The sequence below is a fragment of the Schistocerca gregaria genome, chromosome 2, assembly GCF_023897955.1.
Source record: "Schistocerca gregaria isolate iqSchGreg1 chromosome 2, iqSchGreg1.2, whole genome shotgun sequence".
NCBI classification, from domain to species: domain Eukaryota; kingdom Metazoa; phylum Arthropoda; class Insecta; order Orthoptera; family Acrididae; genus Schistocerca; species Schistocerca gregaria.
The window spans coordinates 206,045,099-206,069,930 of NC_064921.1; the positions used below are offsets into that span (position 1 = coordinate 206,045,099).

Genomic DNA, 24,832 nt, shown 5'->3' on the forward strand with positions numbered 1-24,832 from the left:
GGAAATTCGAGAGGTTTCCCAACAGAAATTTTCATGGGCAGGTGTCACACAAGTAAGCCGCTTTGAGTATCTCTTACGCCATAGTGCTACGAAAGCGCCTTCCAAAGCTGTGAGAGGCACGTGAGAACCCTCAGATTTCAACAGAGCCCTGAACTCGGAAGCAGAGAAGCAGGACCACCGCTACATTCCCGTGAACAGCGTGGGAAGCGAGCTGCAATTATGCACCCAGATATCTTTCCGCCAGCCACAATGCGAGGACCGGTACGCTGTCAACTGTTGGTTTGTTAAGAGGGAATACAACAAATGCTGGATGAGAAATTTCTGCAGGCTTTCCCTACTTGAAGATAGAGACGGAGATTTTCAGTTACCACTGTGAAAATCTTGCAGTTTCGTCCTATCTTACGGTAATTTTTAGAAGTGTGGAGGATACTGTCAGTTGCTGTTTGCTTGGAGAGTAGAGGAGCTGTTTTCAGGGCGACCACATGGAGGCAACTCGTTTCTCGTCGTTGCAGAGTTGCCGTTGGGTGCCTGGGTTAAACTTGGCACGCGTTTAGCAGTTTTGGAGTAAGTCACCTTTAGCGTTGGCGTTTATCTTTGCATTACGTAGCTCACCATCTGCGAGTCTATTTCGTAACTTGTGATTACATTTTATATTTCTTTATCATACTGGAATCTAAAGTTAACGCTATCCATCATATGTGCGTCCCCAGAGTTTGGAAAAGTGGTTTACATGTCAATCTGCAGTCTTCCAGAGAGCATCAGGTGCCTTCTACACAGATATAGTTTACTTAAATTAGAATATTATCATGCTGGTGATGCACAGAAGCTGCTATTTACGCGTTTGATGAAAGTAATTGTGGCCGCGCGGGATTAGCCGAGCGGTCAGAGGCGTTGCAGTCATGGACTGTGCGGCTGGTCCCGGCGCAGGTTCGAGTCCTCCCTCGGGCATGTGTGTGTGTGTTTGTCCTTAGGGTAATTTAGGTTAAGTAGTGTGTAAGCTTAGGGACGGATGACGTTAGCATGTAAGTCCCATACGATTTCACACACATTTGAACATTTGAACAAAGTAACTGTGAATCAATAAAACCTCAATTTAAACCGTAGTGAATAAGTCCACTCCCGCCTGAGGTTCGAGTGCTCCCTCGGGCATGGATGTGTGTTTTCTCCTTAGCGTAAGTTAGTTTAAGTAGTGTGTAAGTCTAGGGACCGATGACCTCACCAGCTAGGTCCTTTAGGAATTCACACACATTTGAAGAAGTCCAAATAAATTAGTATAATTAAAAATAACTTTTCTCATTCAATGATTTCCTCCCACAACATTCTAATGAGTCGACCCTTACCTTAAAGAAAAAATAACGTCAGTAGTTTCTTGCCCTACGGAACTGCAGTGTCTCTGTGATGGTGTTTCCAATGCTATGCGGGCGTCATGAAACATATTGTTTTTCTTTTCATCTTTAAAGATAGCTGGGTAATTTTTAATTATATGAACTTAATTACATTTTTATTTCGTTGATAACGAAAATTTTTATTTCGTTGTCAATGAAATTTCAGGTGCATTGCCACTTAGCAGTGCGTACAGTTATTAGTTTAACTGCTGTGCGACTGTGTTGGATTCTGTCGCGCATAGAATCGGTCATTTTGTCGTTTGTGTGTTCAGTCTGCGATTGTCGCAGACAGCTTGCACTAACGGCTGCTATACTCGTTCGTCTCGCACTCACGTACAACAAAAGTATAGTTAACAACAGTTCAAATCTACTTCATTTTTCCTGATAGGCATGCAATGCAGATTGAGTTATTCTGTGGGGTAGAGTTTTATTTCGGCAGTATGCTTCATTCATCAAGGGATTAATGTCTATTATGGACTATGAGAGGTAACACGCCAAAAGGATTTTGTTTTTGAAAGACACGGTAATGGTTTTTTGTGCAGCCATCACTACGTGTGTAGCTCATTATCCTATGGATGTCCAGAAAAAAAAGTTGGTGAATCTTAGAGTGTAAAACTTCTGAATCAGGCATTTTTCTCTTGAAAACCATTCAAAGCGGAAAGGCCGAATCTTACTCCAACAGGGAAAGACAGTGCAGTGGTTAAAACATTTGACTCGACTTCTCCATGCTATTTTAGTTTAGCCCTTCCGTAGTTACCTAAGATCATATGAAGCAAACGCAAGGTTAGTTCATTCAACGAGGTGAAGGCTGATATATTTCTCCATCCTTGTAGAAACAGAGCTGCGTCTGTAATTACCTCTCGACGTCGGAGGGAGTTAAACTTCCCTTCATAGACGGCTCAGATAAGCCCTGTTTTACTACGTCGAGCTGAAGCACTTTATGAGATAACTTTGAAAGAGATATAAAAAACTGAATGTCGAGACTAAAGAGAACTACCAGTCTCACTTCATTTTCTGCACAGTGTTCTGTTCGTAACATGAAAACTTGCATCCTGCTTTCTTCACCCTGCATTAGTGTAACTACAGTTTTCGTTGCTACCTTCCTTCTTTAACAACAGAATACGAGTGTCTTATAATGCCGTAAGTCCACACGAAGAGTTGTGACGTTGAGGAAGATCTGCAAATATTATGCGAATTACCGAGGTGGGTTTAAAGAAACATGTAGATGGAATTTCATAATTGGTCAAGGAATGCTCTTTTGTCGAGACGCCGGCCGCGGCGGTCTAGCTGTTCTAGGCGCGCAGTTAGTAATCACGCGACTGCTACGGTCGCAGGTTGGAATCCTGCCTCGGGCATGGATGTGTGATGTCCTTAGGTTAATTAGGTTTAAGCAGTTCTAAGTTCTAGGGGACTGATGACCACAGATGTTAATTCCCATAGTGCTCAGAGCCTTTTTTTTTTTTTTTGTCGAGACGCAGGAATGCGAAGATTACTCCAGCCTCGCAAAAATTGGCCACGGTAAGTACACTAAGGTGACAAAAGTCATGGGACAGCAATATGCACATGGGCGGTAGTATAGCGTGCACAAGGCTTAGAAGTGCAGTACCTTGGCGCGGCTATCATTTGTATTCAGGTGTTTCAGGTGGAAAGGTTTTCGACGTGATTATGTTCGCACGACGGGAATTAATAATCTTTGAATGTGGAATGGTACTTGGAGCTAAACGCATGGGGCATTCCATTTAGGAAATCGTTAGGGAATTCGTTATTCCGAGTGTCAAGAGTGTGCCTAGAATATCAGATTCAGGGATTACCTCTCATGAACAAGGCAATGGCCGACGGCCTTCACTTAACGACCGAGAGCAGCAGCGTTTGCTTAGAGTTGTCAGTGCTAACAGACAAGCAACACAGCGTGAAATAATCGCAGAAATCAATGTGGGACGTACGGCGAACGTATTCGTTTGGACAGTGCGGCGAACTCCGACGCGAGTGCCTTTGATAACATCACAACATCATCTGCAGCGCCTCTCGTGAGCTCGTGACTATATCGTTAGTACCCTAAACCGAGCAACGTGGCATAGTGGCTGGCACACCGGACTTGCATTTGGAAGGACGACGGTTCAAACCCACGTTCGGCCATTCTGATTTAGGTTTCCTGTGATTTCTCTAAATCGCTTCAGGCAAATGCCGCGATGGTTCCTTTGAAAGAGCACGTCCGACTTCCTTCTTTCTACATCTTTTCCTAATCCGATGAGACCGATGACCTCGCTGTTTGGCCTCCTCCACCAGCCAACCAACTAACCATCCATCCAACCAACCATCTAGCGGAGTTGGCCTCCTAGCTGGTCCCACGCGCTAGATCAGGGAATCTCACTGGCCACAGGAGTACGTCAACATCACGGAGGCACTTCATAGAGACATGTGCCATGTGTGAATGATTGTCGTGTCGAAAAATGGGACAGCATGATAAGTAACACAAGATGACGCATGATGTAACTGATGTACCTTTGTGCCGTCGGAGTTCCTTCAAACACTATCATCCGTGACCTGGAGTCTTATCTGACAGGTCTGCACACCATGGCTCCTGAAGTATCATCGGTGTGCCTCTCCAAACATTTGCCCTGTCGCCGCTCTACTTGCCGACGATGACAATCCAAGGTAGTGCAAAACCCCGGCTCATCACTGAACACAAATAGATGCTTTTCATTAGCAGCATTGTTAACGGGAGCCTATGCATGGGACGTTAATTCCCTAGTTCATCTGCTCTTTGTCTCCGACGAATAGTGTGAGATGACACGGAATGTTTGCTGGGAGTCCATTACTTGTTCTCGAATTACAAACACAGACGAGAAGGGGCTACGATGTTGTGATGCACAATACGTCGATCGTCTGTTGTGATGCCCAGACGTGGTCAACCGGAACTTTGAAGGTAAGTATGCCTTCCTTCACATTTCCATGCAGTCCATCATTGGGCCACTGTCACATCTGAACGCCCCACGAATCTGGATACTGCACGATTCGATCAGCCTGCCCAAAGGAGACCCACAATGAGTCCCTTTTAAAACTGTCAGGTGCTGATAATGCTGTCTCAGACGAACACCGGACATCTCCGTGACCTTCATACTGATCGCTGAACTTCTGCTCACGCCCCTTATATACCCTACCAAGCATGATAACAACACTAAACATGAATAACACTAATGCATCTTTCGGCTGTTCTGTCATAAAGAAATGCAACTCTATAATCATTTACATGCCCTCCGATGCTGTGTACGTGTGCTAAGTTACATTGACATCCAACTCTGTCTTCTTGATGATTCACATTTTTGTTTGGCAGTATAAATACTTACTCAGAGGGCACAAGACGCGTTAATACTGAGAACTGATGAACCAGATTGCAACAGGCAGCATCAAATCTTGTTCATCCTGCGAGATGACTGACGTAAATTCTTAAGCTCTCTTGCCTTCTTACTCGGCTACACTTTTAGTACTCTTGACGCTTTCTTCAGTAAGAGTAAGTATCCTCATTTTTATTATGGCATGAAATTGTGAGATTTAAAACTTTCGTGGAGTACAGATTATTCCATAAAATGTCGGGAGAACTGCCGGATGTGCGCAACCTGCTGCCACTTTATTTCGGCGCAGAGTCTTCTGACCATCTTCAGGTGAATACCGACAGGAAAGGCATTGAGATCACGTATTTACGACCTCGCCGGCATATGCATGGTGTGTCCAGCTAGCGTTGCGCATGCGCTGTTTGTCTGTAAGTCTGTGCGCTGCGTCGCGCGCCCTCCTTGGTGATCTCTGGCTGCTTCAATTACAGATAGACTGTGTTCGCATGGCAAACGAAGCCGGCTACGCGAAGCTCGATGTTTTTCTATGACCAGATACCATGCAGAATTTAACTGGAAACGGCCGTCTCGATTAATAAGATATTCACACAGTCATATTTTCTCTGATTCATTGATGATGGAGCTCCAAAAGGTTGAAATATGGCCCACAAGTTTGGTTATATTTTAGCAAGTGACCAGCGGAAATACAATGTTCGGCGATTGGGAACTTATTGGCTTGAAGGAGGCGAGTATGCCGCTGGTGTGCTACGATGCGTTCCTGCACTATGCGCGTCATTTGTCCTTCGTAATATTTGCCGCTTTCGTACGGAATTCTGTAAACACCTTCCTAGAGCAACTCTTAGCCGTCTTCAACAGATCCCAATACGGCTGGAATTTTAGGAGAGGACGAAAAACTGCTTTGACTTTGTCCTCTTAATACTGGAGCAGCTGCCTATGATTTGGGCAAATATTTGGCTTCTGTGGTGAAACCTACTGTAGAGAAGTGTCCATATCGTATAAGAAATTCTAGTGATTTTATCAACAGTCATCAGTCACTTAAGTTGGAAAGCAGCGACTTGTTGTTCAGTTTCGATGTCGTTTCGCTTTTTACAAATGTGCCTCCAATGACTCACTTTATCTCTGCGGCAATAGGTTTGGGGCTGACATTACAGCTTTGTTCGTGCACACTCTTTCCTTGACGTACTTTCTATTTAAAAACGACTTTTTTGGAGCCATCTGAACGTGTAGCCAAGGGAAGGCATTTTGTCTCCCCTGGTGGCCAATCATTTTATGGAAGATTTTGAGGAGGGAGCACTCGCTTCAGCTATCTTAAAACCAACAGTATTTTGGCGGTACGTTGATGATGCTCTTGTAATTTTGTCTCATGGTTTGGACACTCTGAGTTCCTGCAGCATCTGAATTCCGCACATGAGAACATAAAATTTGCTATGGAGATGGATAAAGATGGTTACTTTCTCTTTTTAGACGTCTTGGTACGAGCGTGCAGACGTTGTAATTCTGCATGGCGTAGAGTATGGCTATCCTGATCCCATCGACTCAATATTTGCTTGACTGTCGTGGAATTGCGATCAGCACCAGCTGCAGTATCGACAGTCTTAGGTTGACTGCAGATGACTCTGTCGTTTATCGAGTAGTAAAGACATCAGAAGATCAAAACAAATTGCTAAACGATTTAGAAAAGATATCCGTATGGTGCAAAAATTGGCAATTGACCCTAAATATCGAATAGTGTGAAGTCATCCACATGAGTGCTAAAAGTAGTCCGTTAAACTTCGGTTACACGACAAATCAGTCAAATCTAAAGGCCGTAAATTCAACAAATACTTAAGAATTACAATTACGATCAACTTAAATTGGAAGTAACACATAGAAAATGTTGTGGGGAAGGCTAACCAAAGACTGAGTTTTATCGGCAGGACACTTAGTAAATGTAACAAATATGCTAGAGAGACTGCCTACACTTTGCTTGTCCGTCTTCTTTTAATATACTGCTGCGCGGTGTGGGATCCTTACCAGATGGGGCTGAGGGAGTACATCGAGAAAGTTCAAAGAAGGGCAGCATGTTTTGTATTATCGCGAAATAGGGGAGAGAGTGTCATTGAAATGGTACAGGATTTGGGGCGACGATCATCATATTAAAATAAGGGAAATCAGAGCTCGCACGGACAGATATAAGTGTTTGCTTTTTCCGCGCGCTGTACGAGACTGGAATCATAGAGAATTATTGCGAAGATGGTTCGATGAACCATCTGTCAGACACTAAGATGGTTCCATGAACCCCGATGAACCCTCTGTCAGACACTTAAATGTGATTTGCAGACTATATGTAGATGTAGATGTAGATGAAGAAGAGAGGAGATATGCTGAAAAACAGTCTTAAGATATCAATTAGTAAGTGACTCAGTTATTAAAACTTAAAAAAGGAGGCAAGCACTAAACAGCTATGACATTATGCAAAATAATAGACATATCAACACCAATGTATGGAAATGAGACTGGACAGTCACGAAAAAGAGAGAGACAACGTATACAAACATATGAATTGAGATTAGTAAGAAGATTTAGAGAGGTAACAAATCCTATGTGACAGTGAAGACAAGAAAACAGATGTCAACTCCGTCAAACAATAATTAATGACTTAATAACGAAGTACAGAGAAAAATGATTAGCAACTGTTAGATGAGTGAATAATGATTACCATTGCAGCTAATGGACTAAAGACCGTAGAAGAACTGTAAAGTGGGCAGGCTGCTACTACAATGAGTGAAGCTAGTCTAAGACCTAACTGACGATGATGATACTTCTACAAGGCAGTCCGCTTCTCAAGGTTTTCTTCTTCAGTTTAATCCAGAAGACGTGCGTTATTTTGGCCAAGTACGGTTTTATACTTTACAGGTTAATTAATAAGAAGAATCTTGTTGTATACAAGGCAACATTGCCTATAATATTTCCTGGAGATGAAATAGACTTCACCTTTTTTTTGTGCACGGCCACCTTTATCCACCGCCGGATTTGGCTGCTATTTCGTTTCTGGAGCGTTGTGATAGTGGCAAGTATAACATATAACAACTTATTCACAAAAGTAGTTGAATTTTCAAGACAGGCAGAACATTCATTTTCCAGTTTGTTTTGCTCAACATTCAACAAAACGCTACCCACCTTGCGCAAAGCTTAATCGCAGTTAATTCTAGATGTAATACGCATCAGCTCTTTCTCTCCTATACCTGTTAATAACTTATTTTTATGCCTTTAACAGTTGACCATGCTGTACCACACTTTCTCGATGTTCTCATCTGTGGTAACAGTTTTGGGACATTTTACGCACTGTCTGTCTTCGAAAGACGAAGTGCTGCGTTTGATTTCAGTTCTAGCAATGGTATGTGAGTTCTCAAATCACAACAATGTTACAGGAGTCTTAGTAAACTTTACGCGGGCACAGAGTGCATTTTAATGAAATGACTTTGATAGTGACATGATTATAAGTTTGTTTATCTCGCCACGTGAGAGTACCTGCCGTTGTATTCATTTTCTTTCGTGTATTATTTGTTCCGGCGTAACATCAAGCGTCGGTACGTCGGTCTGGAACGATACAGCACAGAGGGCACGACGTCAGCCAATAGCACACTGGCTAGGGCGATATCACGACAGCAGCGGCCCCTATACGAAGATCATATAACCTCCGCTCCAGCTAACCGCGGCCGCACTAGAAGACTATGCGTGATCCAAACGATTTAGCTGTGACCTGTGATCTACGAGGGCTGTCCAGAAAGTAAGTTACGATCGGCCGCGAAATGAAAACCACTGGGAAAATCCGGTAAAGATTCGCACAGATGTGTTGGTCAGTGTCTCTAGTATGCCCGTCAATCGTGTCGCGACGCTCTTTTCAGTTTTGAGTGAACAGTGAGCACGTAAAGATGCGTAGGGAATAGCGTCTCCCGCCAAGCATGAGGGCCCGGTTAGAGATTTCACCTGTGTCATGCAGCCCACATAACACAACTGTCGAGCAGTTCCTTCTTCAAGCCAATTCTCGGCCGCACACTGCAGGGGCAATGAAGACGCTCCTGCAGCGTTTCCGATGAGAAGCGTTTGATCACCCACAATACAGTCCGTAATTGGCTCCCCCTGAGTCTCATTTCTGCTCACAAAAACCGCTGGCCATGAAGACAACATTTCCGACAGACAACGAGCTGCAGACCTGGCCGAAAGCACAGGCGGCTGCTTTCTATGACGGGGATATTGAAAAGTTGATACAACACTTCGATAAAACTCGAAGTTGGAGCGGCGACTATGTAGAGAAGTAGGTGGAACGTGTACCTAACTGTTGCAAATAAAATGTTTCTGATTTTCACTGTGGTTTCCGTTTCGCGACCGATCGTAACTTACTTTCTGGACAGCCCTCGTATGTTAATTGTTTGCATGGAAATTGTATATATCGAACGACATTGATTATTTGCATGTCGCCAATTGCTTGCGACACCTCATTGTAAATCCTCTGAGTTAAGTATTGTCTATTCAATTTACTGTAATAAACCCTATTAACATGATTTGCTTGAATTCCTGTGTAGCTACCCGAGAAAACAGCTTCCTCGGCACCCTATATTAGACGAGTGGTCCGGACACGACATTATTGAAATTTTCTTTCAGTGTGGACAGTTTTTTAACATACAAAATCATTGTTTGATTATTTTCTTACGAATGATGTGGCCCGCCATGATTTTCTGTCCCGAGTGAACTCTTCATCTCAAAGTAACACGTACACACAACGTATTCCGTTACTTGTTGGATACATTCCACTCTCTGTCTTCTCCTATGCGTTTTGCTCTCTACGGCTCCTTTTAATACCATGGAAGTTATTCCTTGATGTCTTAAAGCATGTTCTGTCAACCTATTCTTTCTTCTAAGTAATCTTTTGCAGGCATTCCTTTCCTCACTAAATTTGCAGAGAGCCTCATTGTTTCCTTTGTCATCAAGGACCACTTAATTTTCAGTGTGTCTCTGCAACATCACGCCTCAAACTCATAGATTCTCTTGTGTTCCAATTTCTCCACAGTCCATAATTCCCTTTCGAACAATGGTGCGCCTCGGAAAGGCATTCACAAAAATTTGTTTCTCAAATTAAGGACTGCATTTAATATTAGTAGACTGACTTTGGCGAGGACTGACCTCTTTGAGGATGCAAGTTTTCTTCTTGTGTTTGCTTGCATTGTCCGCCACTCGTTCTTTTGTTTCCAAGATGGCAGAATTCTTCATTTCGTCTATTACGCATTCTTCAAATGTGATATTAAATTTGTCGCTACTGTCATTTCTACTTCTTCTCATTACTTTCGTCTCTCTTCGATTTACTCTCAGTTCATCTTCTGCGCTCAGCAGACCTTTCCATTCAAAAGGTCTTGTAATTCTTCCTCAATCAGACAGGGGATAAAATGCCATGAGCAATTCTTATCATTGATCATTGATATCATCCCCCCCCCCCCCCCCTGTATAATAATCCCTCCTAGACCCTTCCTTTTATTTTATTCGTTACTACTTCAACATAAAATTCAGAAGCAATGCAGAAAAACTGCATCCCTGCCTTACGCCCACTTAAATCCCAGAAATTTTCTCGTGGCCTTCCTTTCTTATTGATCCCTCTTGTTTGTTTTACATACTCTACACGCCCTGTCTATCGCTTGAGCGTATTCATACATCTTGCGCCGTTTTAATTTTCAAACGCATTTGTAGATCGACAGGTGATATCAAAGGGTCTTTATTTGCCTAACATCGCTTCTATAGCCAAGTGAAACGTCAGAACTGCCCCTCCAGTGGCTTCGACTTCTCCTAGAACTGTTCGTTATCTGATAGATGCTCCTTCCATTAATGGATGGAATATTTGGAAATTCGTGGTAAGATCCTATGGAACCAAACTGCTGAGGTCATTGGTCTCTAGGCTTACTTACTACTTAATCTAACTTGATCTAACTTACCCCCCAGGACAACACACACATCCATGCCAGAGGGAGGACTCGAACCTCCGACGGGGGAGGGGGGGGGGGGAGGGGGGAACTTCGCGAACCGTGGCAAGGCGCCTTAGACCACTCATGGATGTATTTTATTCGTGTTAGCAACGACAGGAGCTGATAAGTTGATGATGTGATAGTTGGCACCTTTATCTGCTTTTCCTCTCTTCGTGATTAAATGAGTGATATTCTTCTGATAGTTCAATAGTATGTCTCCAGTATCAAAGATTTTTTGCATTCGAATTTTCATAAACGTATGTTGGCACTTGCCCGAATGATATTAGGAAGATAAATCATAGCTGCAGCCCAGCTGCTGTTTCCTTACTTTCAAGTGCGCTAGTCCAGCAATACATGAAGAATAGATTGTGTGGAGCCTAGAGTTTTAAAGCAGGACCTTCCAGCCAGCAGTGGGCTATGAGCTCTGGAAGACATTACTGAAGAAATTCCGTTCACTGTAGATAACAGAAGTGTGCAGAGATTGCAGAATAAATGATCTGAATTAATTGTTAATATACATTTGGTTACATTTAGAAAAATGTTTTGACAATATTGTTTCAAATACTCTCTTCAGAATTATCATCCTATCGGGGATAAAATATGGGCAGTGAAAGGTCATCCGCGTCTAGTACAGAACTCTGGCTGCCATTAGGAAAGACACGAACGACAGCTGTAACTGCAAAGGGAGTATGATAGGTTTACAGCTTCTCCTCCATACTATTCAATCTGTGCATGACTCAGGTAGTGAAGGAAACTAAGGAGAAATCTAGAAAGAGAAATTAAATTTCAGGGATAAAAATAGAAATTTTAAGTTATGCCGATGACATAGTAATACTGATAGAGACGGTAAGGAACTTGGAATATCCTTTAAATGGAATGGACACACTCTTGAAAAGAATATATAAGATGAACACGAGTATAATTAAAACAAGGATAACGGAATGAAGTCACATAATGTTTTAACAAGATAAGTGTTCGTGAGAAATGTAACCAATGAATGTAAATTTAAATAGTGATAGATGTCATGTATAATTTTGGCATCTGAATCGATTGTGAGCGAGTATCGATGTTGTAAAGCTGTATCGCAGAAGTTAGGTTAGTATCTATGATGTGCGCCAGGGCGCAGTTTGCAGACAATGTTAAGACGCGTTGGAGTGAGGAAGCGCAAGAAGACAATGTTAAGCTGTGCTAGAGTGAGGAAGCAATGGCAATTTATGTTTCAAGCATGATTATATCAAGTTTGTAACGGAAACTGATTTTGTGAAGGACGAAGTCTAATGGAATGTCAGAGGTAAATATTTTAATGATGTTACTTTTTTTCACTATTGCTGCTCCATCGGACTACTCGGCTATTGTACTGAGAGCTGCTAGATTTGAGAGATAGCGAAGTGTATTGTTTGGATGTTAAGACGTTCATTAAATTTAAAATAATCCATGAGCACTTTTTCACAGTATACAAAAAACTTACTGTTGTCATTTACGCACGTATTTCATTTTTTTACCAACCTTTCTCTTACTAGTTTTAGTTGATCTTTGAACCAAGTGCGTTCGGAAAATACTTCGATTTGCAACTAACAGAGAACTCATTGCACCTCTCGAGTGTCTCTCTGTTGATACAGTCGTGTGACTAGGACCTCCTGTTGGGTACACCGGTCGCCGGGTTCAAGTGTTTCGATTTGACGTCACATCGACGACTTGCGCGTCGATGGGGATGAGATGATGTTGATTAGGACAACACAACACCCAGTCCCTGAGCGGAGAAAATCTCCAATGAAGCCGGGGATCGAACCCGGGCCCTTAGGATTGACATTCTGTCGCGGTGACCACTCAGCTACCGGGGGCGGACTATAGATACAGTAATTTGCAGCTTTAGCATAGCGGCGCGCAAGACAGAACAGTACTGCAAAGCGTTATCCAGATTTGCGCAGAATAGAGGTAAGGACTAAATATTTTGATTTTTTTAAACTTGTTCAATCAGGGCCAACTTATGTCATTCAGAGACAGTTTTTGTGATCAATTTTGCAAACCTAATTATTGTAGGTTTGTCAAAATCAAAGTTCATTATTCAGTCAGTTTATATTATTCAAAATTGTTGCAGTCTGATCGATAGCTTTTACAATATGAAATACTTCCCTTTTCATTACAACAATTTATTACTATTACAGTGCAGCTTTGCTTTAACATTACGACAGTACAAGTCACATTGCGAAAGTTCATTCATTTTGCAGCTCAGAGCTTACAATCAGTAACAGTACTTCCATCAATTTTTATTATGTAAAGAGAACTTTCAATATTAGGATATCTTCTTCGAAAGTGCCTTATATGGAAATGAGATATGGACTATAAAATGCACACACATGAAGACAGAAGCTTTTGAAATGTAGTGTTACATATAGTGCTGAACAATAAACTAGTATGTCGAGTACCTAATGAAAATTCATGGCAAAATAAATTTATAGTACTAATTAATTGAAAGAGGTTTAAGGTTGATAAGACACAAGCTGATGCGTAACACTTAATTTGGCAATGGTGAGAAATGTGTCCGTAGAGGCTGTCTAAGGCATGAAGACAATAAGCTGGTCAAGATCGATACAGGTTTCAGCAGTAAGAAAGTTGCATGGGACAGACTGGCGTGGAAAGCCGCATCCATTCAGTCTTCAGTCTGATGACTACATCATCAGCACAGGGCTGATCACGCACTGGAGTTACAGCTGAAGTACAGTTTCGCGGGGATGTTCGCAGAGGGTCTTATAATATGACCTTTATTAGACACATCACCACCACAGTAATTCAAGCGTTTCGCAATAAATAAATCAAAACTATTTGTGCTGAACCATTTCAAGGGCACATACTCCATTTTCTGTCAAACTGAAATACCTTCAGCGCCGTATAGCTGTTGATCGCAAGCGCGTGAAAGATATAATTAGACAGTGAGATCGGATACTTAATGAGGAAGTTGTGAATCGCGTCGGGAATAAACTGTAGTTCAACTTTACACAGCCTGAGCTATCAGGGAAACATCAGTTTGGTAACGGAAGGAAGCGTTGAGGGGAGAGGGGGGGGGGGCAAAAAGTCCCAAGAGTTAGTGCAGTAAGCACGTTGAAATGGATGTAGGATGTATCAGTTGTGCAGGATTGAAGAGACTTGCGCAGTATAGACCAACGTGGAGAGCTCCACCTAATCACTCTTTAGACTGAGACCACAACAACAAAAACAACTTTCTCGTGGTGAAATAGCCATCAGTAACTTCAGTAAATAAATCCGATTAATGAAAAGTAGCAACAGCCAAAAATCGAACATGCATAACTGAAGTTATTGAACCTATCGTAGAGGCAGTACCCGAAGTGAGTGCTTGCCTCCGGACTGTTTCGCGTACTCACACACACACACACACACACACACACACACACACACACCGAGAGCAACTAATGCAACACTATAACCGTAGACTCATCGACAGCTGAGGGTCGCGCATAGCGACGTCAATTCCCAATCGCATAATTGACAGCAGGACATGCGCACGCCCGTCACAGGTCAGACGGTGACGACCACTGCGTAGTCCAGACGTGAGATATTGCTACAGCGAAGCCGTAACCACCAACAGCAATACAGGGTGATTCCGTGTTGATGGGACGAAGTTTCAGGGATGATGGAGAAGGGTAAATGTATCAATTTGAGGTAAGGGACTCTGGTCCGGGAAGGAGCAGAATAGTGGAGAACTGCTTTGCTAATTTTTACTTTAAAATATGGACCTAAGGGTCACCGGATGGTGTTAAATTATCATCTCATGCGCGTTGTATTTCTGCATACTCATATTGTGTGAATATGTCAGATTCAATGTAAAAAATTTTCGTTTGAATATATTATAATAAAAATTGTGTACTGGTTTACAAATCATACGTTTCAGTCCCTTTCAACCTATGAAGGGGTTGTCTATTCCATGTAATAATGAATTGGCCCTATGTTTTGTGCACTCGTGGAGCTGATATGTGCAACTAAAGGGTTATGTCACCAACAACGGTTGGCTGTGAAATGCGTCTGATGTTCGTTTTGTCGTGTGCTTACTGGGTGGTGGTGGTGGGGGGAGGGGGGGTGCACAATATCAATATGCATACATGCATTCCATAAGCAATGGTCGTGGAAAGGCGGCTTGCTCTGTTCGTGCATGGGATCTAGAAGGCTGCAGATATCGGGTTCCCCAAGTTATTATGGTCAGCGGGAAATACAGTTATGTGTCGTAAGCACAAGTGTAAAATACAGCACATTACTCTAGAGTTATGACTGCACTGAGCACTTCGTTTCAAATGACAGGTTGTTCTTAACAGTGAGGAAGCTCGCTCTATTCGTTCACGACTCTATGTGCGTCTGAAACTAACTTAAATTAACTTATGCTAAGAACAACACACACGCCCATGCCTGAGGGAGGACTCGAACCTCCGGCAGTAGGGGCCACGCAGTCCATGACATGGGGGTCACTCAGCGCGGCCCAGTACTCTGGATGATGGTAGATACCGGTGTCTGTGTTGACACTAGTTGTTATAATGGTTGTTTCGTACACTTTTAAAGTCAAACTTCGACTGAACTGTCGTATTTGAAGCAGAAAATAACGATAAATATAGATGACTTCTGCAGTGTCAAAGGGATCGACCTTTAACGCTTCGGGCGTGGTGGTTTGGACTAACTCTCCAGCGAGCTACTATATTGAAGAGTTTCTAGCAAACAACATGTTGTTCTCAATGGTGAGGAAACTCAGTCTTTTCATTCATGCTCCCTTTAGTGGTGGATATTGGAGATTACGTTGATTTCATGTTCCTTGATTTCACATCAGCAATCAGTACAGTTCCGCACTGTCACCACAAGAACAAGATATGGAATATTAGACCAGATCTATGCCAGCGGCGCAACTGGCACCATGGTTGCAGAGGTATTGGCTCTCAACACCAAATGCTACTCACAACAACAGAATGAATGACAGATCTAGAGTTAGAGCATTGAGTGTTAAAACACACACATCAAGAAAAAAGTTTTGCATCACCTCGGTTCCGAGAGTTCCGGAACCTGTACCGAAAATTGAAATAGAGATCAACATAAACACCATTTCCGCCCTTTTTACACACATTTCCTGTTGTACCACCATGCAGCGAGATGTGGTGGTCCAGATTGCTGTGCTTACAGGTACCTCTAATACCCAGTAGCACGTCCTCTTGCATTCATACATGCCTGTATTCGTCGTGTCATACTAACCACAAGTTCATCAAGCCACTGTTTCTCCAGATTGTCCCACTCCTCAACTGTGATTCGATGTAGATTCCTCAGAGTGGTTGGTGGGTCGCGTTGTCCATAAACAGACCTTTTCAATCTATCCCAGGCATATTCGATAGGGTTCATGTCTGGAGAACATGTCTGCCACTCTAGTCAAGCGATGTTGTTACCCTGAAGGAAGTCATTCACAAGATGTGCACGATAGTGGCGCGAATTGTCGTCCATGCCTCGCCAATATGCTGCCGATATGGTTGCACTGTCGGTCGGAGCATGGCATTCACGTATCATATAGCTCTTACGTCGCCTTCCATGACCACCAGGGGCGTACGTCGGCCTCACATAATGACAGTCCAAAACAGTAGGGAAGCTCCACCTTGCTGCACTCGCTGGGCAGTCTGTCTAAAGGCGGTCAACCTGACTGGGTTGCTTTCAAACACCGACGATTGTCTGGTTGAAGGCATATGCGACACTCATCGGTGAAGAGAACGTGATGCCAATCCTGAACAGTCCATTCGGCATGTTGTTGGGCCCTTCTGTATTGCGCTGCATGGTGTCGTGGTTGCAAAGATGGACATCGCCATGGGCGTTGGGAGTGAAGTTGCGCGTCATGCAGATTATTGTGCACAGTTTGAGTCATAACACGACGTCCTGTGGTTGCTCGGAAGGCAATATTCAACATGGTGGCGTTACTGTCAGAGTTCCTCCGAACCATAATCCATAGGTAGCGGAGTTGTAGCCGTTGGGCAGCGTGAGCGAGGCATGTCATCGCCAGTTCCTGTCTCTCTCTGTATCTCCCCCATGTCCGAACATCGCTTTGGTTTACTCCGAGATGCCTGCACACTTCCCTTGGTGAGAGCCCTTTCTGACGCAAAGTAACAATACGGACGCGATTGAACCGCGGTATTGACCATCTAGGCATGGTTGAACTACAGACAACACGAGTCGTGTACCTCCCTTCCTGGTGGAATGACTGAACTGATTGGCTGTAGGACCCCCTCCTTCTAATGGGTGCTGCTCGTGCTTGATTGTTTACATCTTTGGATGGGTTTATTGACATACTTGAACAGTCAAAGGGACACTGTCTCTGATACACTATTCACAGTCAACGTCTCTCTTCAGGAGTTCTGGGAACTAGGGTGATGCAAAACTTTTTATGTGTTTATATGGACAGCAGAAGTGAAGGTGCACACTACCTTTAACATACAATGAGTAACAAACGACTTTCTGCTTCCTGAACTGATGATGTGGCATCGACAAGTCCAGACTCGCATAGTGTTGGATAGAGCAGCCTACCAGGGATGGAGTCAGTTTTTCTGGGTGACTGCTGAAATCACGCAGTGCTCAGTGAAGGCCCTGAGCAGTATTGGCGATGAGTTGGCATAGGCATCCAGTCTGAGTGGATGACTAAAGCACGAATGCATTAGCGTGTTCTGCTATGGACCACAGCACCACAAGCCACAGGCTTGGTGTGGCAGCAGCAGCAGACAGAGTTGACATAACCCAGCACCCATGATCCAGTGCTTGGGAAGGAGCAGCATGGGCACCATGTATACTCTTCATATTCCTAACTTAACACACATGACAGTGAGAGTGATTGACAGCCATACTGTAAACTATTCAGTTTTAAAGTTAGGACGCGTGGTCTATTTCTGACAACCATTTGTGACATTTTAAACTTAGGCAAAATAGATTTCTTGCCATTTAAAATTTAGGAATTACAGATTTCTTGACTATCCCAACACTTTAAACTTATGGTGCCTAGAGTGGAGGGGAATTGTACAAACTGTAACATCAAAAGCATGGGGGAAATTATCATATACCATCAGTGGTAGCTGTTGTTTAAGAAGAGCATGAGTGGACTGAAACTGAGGACAAGTCAGATCTAAACGTAGGGTGACAATTGTTTAAACTGCAGTGTTAGAGAAATGGGGGGCATTGTTTAACTTAAGAACTGAAGGACCTGGATGTTAACTTTGGACAAGTGGTATGTGACACCAGGGAATTCTGTACATAGAACAAGTGACCTGATAACCATGCAGGACATGGTTGTATCTCTTGGCCACCAATCTTGGATTGTGAAGTCATAGTGTTGGGGAGTACATGTAGCACAAATGGGTTATATTTGAATTTTCTAAGTTTTTAGAGTTTTCTGCCATTTTATACATCTGGAAATTTCCTGTGCCAGAAGGGTAAGGGGAGGGCTTGACCTTGGGAGACAATACTCATTTATTCCAGTGTAATGGAGAGGGAAGGAAGACTGCCAGTTCTCCAGAACAATAAATGGATGAGAATAATAACTCCTTGAAGCAGAACAACAGAGGAAGAGGGGTTGGGGCGGCACAATCCTTTGTCCCAGATCGCCCACAGCTACACTAGCCTCTTCTAGCCCTGATACGGGTATTTCCTATTTTCGATAGGTGCATTTGGGTGCATAGGAAAAGCAAAGTTGAACACATATACGATCATAAAACTGAATGGACTCTCAGCAAGCTATAACGGATCATCTTTTATGATAGACAGATGGTAAAATGCTGTTGTAATTAAGTTGTGCAGGAATAGAGGGGGTGTTTTTGTGGGGATTGGGGACGACTTTTGTGCAGGTATAATTTGTGCTGGGAATAGGTGCTGAAATTTGCAGGCCAGCTTGTTGGAACGGTCCATTTCTGCAGTTGGATGAAGGCTGTAAGAGGAAGGGAAAAATAATAGTTTGGGGACTCTATTTTGGCAAAGTTCTGTAAATCTTCACATCCATCTTAATGCATGACAGCGCAGAAATAACAGCCAAAGAAAAGGTACATTTCCCGTGAATGCCCTGTCAGAATTCTGTACGCCTTCCAACCCTCCCCCCCCCCCCCCCCCCACCCTCCACTGCTTCTGGATGCTCATAGACAGAGGCCAGTTCTGTGGTTCCACAGAAGGCTGGAAAGATCATGGCCTCGGTGTTTTAGGATGCAAAAGGATTGCCTTTAATTTAATATCCTCAGAGGGGGTAAACAATAACTAAGGAGCATTATTCTCGTCTTTTAATGGATCTGGATGCAGAGAATTGTTGTTTGCAGGAGAAAAAATCATTTTCCGTCAAAACAGTGAATCTGCCACAAAAGTGTCTCGCAGTGGGAAACGTGCTGCTGAAAGTCCAGATGAGTTTGTAGCTGTACTACTCCTTTTTCGTTTTGCAAACTACAGTCCAATTGTTAACTAGTTCTATGCTTCGTCGTCCACTATGAAGAGCACTAATTGTTACCGGAGAAAGAACAGAGCATAGCGCAGGGGGAAGGTGGAGGATGGCGACGGGAAGTAGAGGAGACATGAACATAGGAGAGGATATCCGTACCCGTGAAAGCTAACGTAGTTTCATCTCCGAGCAGGCTAGATCATGAGGTACAAAATATTTGGTCAGGTTAAAATCCGCAATTGAAGAACATACTTATAGATGAAAAATCCTCTTCAGTTGCCTGTAATTTTCTTAATTTATTCCCCGACCGGTTTCGAAGACTGACGCATCATCTTCAGGTGCTATCAAATAATTATGGGAACATAAAACGGGTGGCGGTCGTGACAGTCAGTCATGGGGAATCGCATCCGCGCCCGTGGCCAGCAAACGCATAGGAGCGTAGGACCAGTAACGACAGAGGATTAAGAAAATTACTGGCATCTGAAGCTGATTTTTAATCTATAAATAGTTCTTGAAGGTACTGCACGAATTTTTACGTAACATAAAACAAACTAGTAGTGTTCTTGTCAGGTGTGGGTAGATGCCAGTTAGAGAAATTCTCGTCTAATTGAGAGTTTCCAGGTAATGCGTACCGGCTTCCCGATACACAGAAAGAGGTGCGCGTTTCTGCTACTGCTACCTTGCAGGTCGAGGGGAGGGGAGGGGGGAGGGGGGGGACGTTATTAGAGTGACCAACGTGGTTTAAGGGAGTTGACCAACATCTGACCATAATTTTAAGGGAGATTTCATCGCAGTATGTCTCAAATGTACAACTACACCGCATTTTCTTGGCACAGGTGATACAGACAAATGCCCATATATTTTCAAGACAAGCGTTTCAGTATCTGCATCCAGCGCATCACATGCATGTTTTGTAGCTTTATGTGATATGTGATTTGCTCATTTGGTTCCACCAACTGCTTGTTGTCTTCTTGAAGCAATCTGAACGTAGACGTGTGCTTCCCGTAATTTACGTTTGCATTACCAGAACAGTACGCAGTGAGGTTCTTTACAGCTAAGTTATGAAAATTCAGTGAACACTTGGCTGTGAAACATCGATAGCTGTTTCATCAGCCTATTCAATGAAGTCCATAAGCCTGTTGCTTATCATGTTTTAAAAATCATAGTACCTTACAACTTGGTGGTAAATTTTTGTTTTTTTGTTGTTTCAAATGGATCAAATGGCTCTAAGCGATATGGGACTTAAGATCTGAGGTCACCAGTCCCCTTGACTTAGAACTACTGAAACATAACGAACCTAAGACATCACACACATCAATGCCGGAGGCAGGATTCGAACCTGCAGCCGTAGCAGCAGCGCGGTTCCGGACTTTAGCGCCTAGAACCGCTCGGCCACAGCGGCCGGCTTTTTGATTTGACGCATCGGTTGCAAAAGAGAAAAAGTTGCTCATTTGAGCTGGATCTTTCAAGATATTAATGAAATTCTGAACACCTTTTGGAACCAACACCATTTTCATAATTTCTTCTGCCTTAGTTCGACCACATGTCACGGTCTTGGTCAAATTAATATCATGGAAGACCTCTTTCGATAACTCATTCCCACAATCCGTACTCCTGTAGCCGATATTATGTTTCAGAGTACGCCATACTACCACTAGCTCACCAGCAACGTTTTTTATATCCTTACTGCTGTTACCAAAATATCTGAGTAAATTTGAGTACGCCTTCACTTCTTTTTCGTGCAATTATAAACATCCAGACAAGAATGTTGGCTGTAGTCGGCATTATCCCTTAAACGATGCTGAAGTCACGCTTACATTGCCCACAGTAGGCTTGGGTGAGCCAAGTGTGAAGTAGACTCACAAGCGACTTCTAATCAAGCTGCGGGCCTATGGGGTATCGTCTCAGTTGTGCGACTGGATTCGTGATTTCCTGTCAGGAAGGTCGCAGTTCGCAGTAATAGACGGCAAATCATCGAGTAAAATTGAAGTGACGTCAGGTGTTCCCCAGGGAGGCGTCCTGGGACCTCTGCTGTTCCTGCAGGGTGGCTGCTGATCTATATAAATGACCTAAGTGACAATCTGAGAGCTCTCTTAGGTAATTGATGCTGTAATTTACCGTCTAGTAAGGTCATCCGAAGACCAGTATCAGTTGCAAAGCGATTTAGAAACGATTGCTGTATGGTGTGGCAGGTGGCAGTTGACCCTAAATAACGAAAAGTGTGAGGTGATCCACATGAGTTCCAAAAGAAATCCGTTGGAACTCGATTACTCGATTACTCGATTACAATTCAACTAAGTACCTGGGTGTTAAAATTACGTACAACTTCAGTTGGAAAGACCACGTAGATAATATTGTGGGGAAGGCGAGCCAAAGGTTGCGTTTCATTGCCAGGACACTTACACTACACTCGTTCGTCCTCTGTTAGAATATTTCTGCGCGGTGTGGGATCCTTACCAGGTGGGATTGACGGAGGACATCGAAAGGGTGCAAAAAAGGGCAGCTCGTTTTGTATTATCACGTAATAGGGGAGAGAATGTGGCAGATATGATACGCTAGTTGTGATGGAAGTCATTAAAGCAAAGACGTTTTTCGTCGCGGCGAGATCTATTTACGAAATTTCAGTCACCAACTTTCTCTTCCGAATGCGAAAATATTTTGTTGAGCCCACCCTACATAGGTAGGAATGATCATCAAAATAAAATAAGAGAAATCAGAGCTCGAACAGAAAGGTTTAGGTGTTCGCTTTTCCGGCGCGCTGTTAGGGAGTGGAATGGTAGAGAGATAGTATGAGCGTGGTTCGATGAAGCCTCTGCCAAGCACTTAAATGTGAATTGCAGAGTAATCATGTAGATGTAGATAATGAAACGAGTGTGTTTCAGCCTGAGTGTCTCTATACTCCATTTTCGCGTGTCCTTGTTACTTCCGTGCCTTATTTGCTCCACAGCTGCTGATCGGTACGAGGCGAGTGCATCCATTGGTTGTCAGTACTGACCGGGAAACAAGTGAACATTCCCCGTCTCATGAGCCCTCTGGACGCGTAGGCTATGTCATTCTTTCTCCGCTCCGCGAATTGCCTTGAGCCAAACCGTCTTACTTCCGTAGAAGCACGAACAGTAAAAACAGAGACTGTATGTCGACAGTTGGATCGATTATGAAAGGAAAATATTTCGAGATTTCTCGGTCAGGATTTTGAACTATCGATAATACTTTGCGGGATTAGTATTGGTAACGGTGATCACTGACGGAATACACGGAAGGAAGGGGGCGCTCAGTAAAGGCCTGGGCAGACAGTAAGCGGCCTGCCGCTGCGACGGACGGCGCAGCTGGTGGCCGGGCCCTTCTGTGGCCAGGGACGCCAGACTCTTGATGCGTCAGCTATTACACTGTGGAAGGGGCCGAACCCCATTATTAAGCTTGCACGCGTAGCGCGATTGTCTTGGCGTAAGACGATTTGGAGATTTGGAAGCTTCACGTGGAACATGTTATCTTTGTGCGAGTTTTTTTTTTTTTAAAGTGCAGAAATGAGTAGCTCGGACGAGGAAGGACTCCTCCTCGCACTAGCGATACGAAATGGCACCTAGAAGAGGAGATGTTGGCTGTAGGACATTAATACCAGGACAGAAAGCTTAGGAGAATACCATCGTCTGCGTACTGAACTGGAGTCTGACGAAGATAGGTTCTTCAAATATTTTCGTATGTCGCGAGAATGTTTCGAAGAACTGCATCGCCTGATAAAAAGGTAGCACCGACAAGTGCATAACGAACTGGAGAAAGCTAATTGATACAAGGCACAGACTAGCCATTTGTTTGAGGTGAGTTTTACCATTTGGGGCCTCTCTGTACTTCATACAGAAGTCATATAAATTATTCAATTTCAGTTTTGTTGTATCACATGAAAGGCTCGACGGAAGAAAGTGTTGTCCCACACCGTAAATTTATCTGCAGTGTTCACGAATACAGCAAACGATAGTAACATCTAGTTCCGTATGTCCCGCTAGAGAGAACTTTCTACTAAATAGATTGTTTTGTTTCATTCTATTCATAACATTGTCATTGAATTTAAACCAACATATATTTGGTCGTTAACTTATCTATTCGTTCTATCGGCATACGTTTTTAATCTTTTCCAGATACTTGGCTACAGGCGACAGTCACCAGACCATAGCTTTTTCTTTCCGCTTAGGACGTTCAACAGTCTCAGAAATTGTGAAAGGAGTTTGCCAGGCAATATGGACTGTTCTACAGCCCAAGTATTTACCTACTCCTATAACAGAAATGTGGAAGAAATCTGAAGCAGGATTTCTACAACTTTGGGAGTTTCCGAACTGCGTTGGAAGCATAGATGGAAAGCATGTCAGGTTAAAATGCCCAGTTCTTCTGTTATAAACAATTCTTTTCGCTACTTATGGCGATCGTTGACCCATACTACAAGTTTACAGTAGTTGATATTGGAAGTTATGGAGTCACAGTGACAACATTATTTTGAGAATTCAGCTTTCTATTAAGAGTATATCGGGGGCAAAAGTATTCTACCTCCAAATCAGGATCGCGTGTATCATACAAAAAGTTGTATTCCCTCACCTCCTCTGTAAGTCTTTCTGTGTCCATGATGCACGCACTACGAGCTGCAAGACAAAAACCGCCTCACGCCGCTGCTTCCAGTGTGACAGCAGAGCAGTTGAGTGCGCCAACAGAGGCAAGCAGCCGTTCCGGCTTGCGGCGAATCTGTAATCTGTGACAACCCGGCGGCGGCCGGAGCGGCAGGCCTCGTGCCTGTGCGTCAGAGCCGCACTCTGTGTGGTCGCCGCCTTACAGTAACGAGCGATTCGACAGTGCGGCCTGCCGGCTGCGGTTCAAGGCCACAGGCCGGACGGCCAGGCCGCATTCTGTCTGGCCAGGCCTTAAAGGAGGCGGGAGGCTAAAGAAAAATTGCTGTTGCACGGGAGGTCCCGGGATATACGGCAGAGTCGCTCGCCCTAGGGGTTAGGTGCGTCTAGCAGGCAGAGGAGCACACGCCGGCCTCACCTGGCGCAACGGCGGTCTGTGGCGGCGGGCAGAAGCGGCAGGTGGACGCGCTGGTGCTGCCACTGGCGTCAGCTGCCGGCGCTCTTCTGCTTCTGCCCGTGCCGGCGCCGGCGGGCCACCCTGCGCTGCCGGCTGTCGCGGCAGCGGCCGCCGACGCGGGAGACACCTATCGATTCCCGCTGGCATTAGGCGCGCTCCGCTTTTACGGCCGTCATTAAGGCTGCTGCTGCCGCTTCCGCACGGCGCCTCGGCGCGGCTAGCGAAGCGTGCTCTCCGACTCGCCGTTTGTGGCCGCACGAAATGCACTCACCGGCTCGCGACAGACGGCGCTCTGACGTCAGAGAAATCGCCAGACCAAGTGTGTGCAAGAATTCTAAATCCAAGGCGAAAATCTACTTTTAATCTCCGAGCAAGAGTCTGATTTTAGGAAACTGTGATCTACCGTCAACTCGGATAAAACAGTTAAAAAATGTTATTATAGAACAAATAAGCCCTCGGTCACAAATATTAAGTCAAAATTGGCCAGGTTTCGACGCTACTATGAGCGTCGTCTTCAGAATTAGACTAACTGTACTAAAACATATTAAGTATATAATACATTAATAAAATTAAAGTTTGTACTGACTGAAAAAAAAGATG

The 24,832-nt window shown here is 43.9% G+C and overlaps 1 protein-coding gene across 2 annotated transcripts in view; it reads right to left on the minus strand.

Annotated features, from left to right (window-relative positions):
• The window catches only part of LOC126336700 (glutathione S-transferase-like), a 286,668-nt gene extending 262,388 nt beyond the window's left edge, over window positions 1–24,280 (minus strand). For both annotated transcript variants that reach the window (XM_050000656.1, XM_050000655.1), the window contains exon 1: window positions 24,194–24,280. The gene's annotated coding sequence lies outside the window, so the exon portion shown is untranslated. The remainder of the gene's footprint in view (window positions 1–24,193) is intronic.
• Window positions 24,281–24,832: the final 552 nt, after the last annotated feature.